Source organism: Protobothrops mucrosquamatus, unplaced genomic scaffold, assembly GCF_001527695.2.
Source record: "Protobothrops mucrosquamatus isolate PMUCROS unplaced genomic scaffold, P.Mucros_1.0 scaffold_264, whole genome shotgun sequence".
NCBI lineage: Eukaryota > Metazoa > Chordata > Lepidosauria > Squamata > Viperidae > Protobothrops > Protobothrops mucrosquamatus.
The window spans coordinates 32,072-34,735 of record NW_015386340.1 but is presented as its reverse complement, the minus strand read 5'-3'; positions in this window follow the sequence as shown (position 1 = coordinate 34,735).

Genomic DNA, 2,664 nt, shown 5'->3' with positions numbered 1-2,664 from the left:
TGATGAAAGAACTAGTAATAACAACAAAAATGGTAGAAAAAAGAGCAAGGAAGATCAAAAATTGGTCAGCACCAGGTGAAGATGAACTGCATGGGTTTTGGTTGAAACATCTAACTGTTATTTTCCCACTCATTGCCAAGCAGTTCTACAATATACTACAAGGAGGAGAAATTGAAAAGTGGCTAACAACTTTGGAGAATAGCTTGATTCCCTCTTCTTTGTGGCAGCCCCTGAGATATTGGAACACTGCTATCATGTCCTCCCTCGTCCTTCTCTTCATTAAACTAGACATACCCAATACCAGCAACCGAAAAGACTCTTCTCCTGCACTCTGCCAGCTGATTTTTTTTCCCCATGGAAGTAGGCCCTTTCCAGTGGAATGACTGATGCCTTTCAAAGAATCCTTCCACACTCTGCTTCTCCTCCTAACAATTGAATTCATACTGGGATCCTTTGCCTTTAGCTACTAGGACTTTCTCATGAAGCACTATGACTTCCCAAGGAGCCTCGTTGGAAACCACTATTGCAATGCCATGATGCAAAACCGGGGAATGACCAAGCCCAAATGCAGGCTAGTCAATACCTTTATACATGACACCAAGGCCTACATCACTGACGTGTGTGGCAGAAAAGGGGTGTCTTATGGGCATGAGCTACGCCATAGCATAAAGATATTTACAGTCACCACCTGCACTTTGAGAGGGTCCAACCCTCGAGCGCCTTGTAGCTACAAAGAAAATCTTTCGCCCAAAAACATAGTCGTTGCATGCTTGGATGGAAAGCCTGTACACTATGAGGAAGGAGATTTTGCATTGGTGCATGAAGATGAATCATCTGATTAGCATGGGGTGTCAACTCTCTTGTCAATTCCTCTGTGTCAGCTCCTGAAGGCAGGAAAAGACCCAGTGGCATTTTTTAATCTGAGCAGGAGTCAATCATGTTTTATATGAGTTGATTTTATTTCATATCAAATAATTTTAGCCTTGATCTTAAGATAGCAGACACTTTCCACAGTGTCACTGCTGGGGAATTTTTCTAACACAGCACTAATCCATCATCTATCTATCTATCTATCTATCTATCTATCTATCTATCTATCTATCTATCTATCTATCTATCTATCTATCTATCTATCTATCTATCTATCTATCATTTACATAGAGTATAGTCAAATGTTCAATGCAATGTATTCCTGGATGTTAGTTCAACAGTTAATACAATATGTCTCCCTATGTAGGAACACAAAACTGGACTCATACATACAGTACATGTGGGGTGGGAGTGGGGGGGGAGAAAAAGAGTCAACCTCAGTAAGTTGGTCAATGGAACACCGTGATATGTGACATCTAACCACTACATTATCTTGCCATTGTTGAACACTGACTTCTCTTGCAAATGCTATGAACTGGAGTTCTTGACATGGTTGGAGTAGGCACATGTTTATTACAGATAGAAGATAGTTCTAATAATAATGATAGATTGGCTCCTAGAGACTAAGAGCCAGCCTGCCTGCCTGTGTGCCTACCTGTATGTATGCATCTATCTATCTATCTATCTATCTATCTATCTATCTATCTATCTATCTATCTATCTATCTATCTATCTATCTATCTATCTATCTATCTATCTATCTATCTATCTATCTATCTATCTATCTATCTATCTATCTACCTTGCTAGCTATCATATATTCAGTTTTAAATCCTGAGTTTCTTTCTTCTGTCTTTTCACTATAACAATCCTTCTTTCTCTCAGGGATCATGACACCTTCATTTATTTATAAAGCAGTCTTATCTTTCCCCAGGTATCCACTTGCCACTCTGCCAGCTATAAATTCATGCACCTAACCTGTATGGCCTATCTCTGAACTGCCTTCTCCACATGCAATAGTTTATTAATTACCAACTTCAATAAGGCTACTTTTAGTGATTTGTTTACAAATATAGGAATCATGTTAATATTCCCCCAACTGATGAGTGTCTAGAAAATATCACCATGAGACCTTGAAAGGAGTATAAATAACATTTTTAACAGCATCAAATTAAAGTTAGGCATCTCCAGAGTTTTTTGCAACTTTATTTTTCAGGTCTGTTGTAGGGTTTTGTACATGCACGGCACAGCACAGCACTAATTTCTTCACCTCAACATGATTCCTCCATTCCCCTGGATTTTAAAGTTATGAAAAAGCACGCATGTGGTCATAACGGTTTCCAAGGATTGACCAGCATGTTATTAGCTAACCAGAAGGATGTTGAGACAATTCCAATGAACCTCAATCACCAACAGGTTGTTTTTTAGACATCAGTTGCTCTGGTTTAATGAGGAAAGCAGAATCATGCATACAAAGAGAATCACAAAACAAACCAACCAGTCCCACAACACAGTCACAAGAGGTTTATTACAGAAACACATTTTCTGGGTAATGGAGATGAGGAAACATTCATACCATACAGGAAGTAATTTAAACAGGGAGGTTTAGGTTTAGATATGATTAACTAGGTTACAGGGGGTGTTAGGTAGCTTTAGGTAGGTTTACACTAACGAGAAAAATTTGGGAAAGCTAGATTTAATTAGAGAATTCTATGGTGCACATTAGGGCAACATCCTAACTTCTTTCACATCTGGGTTTAGAAGGAATTTCAGGCTAAAAGCACAACAAATGTTT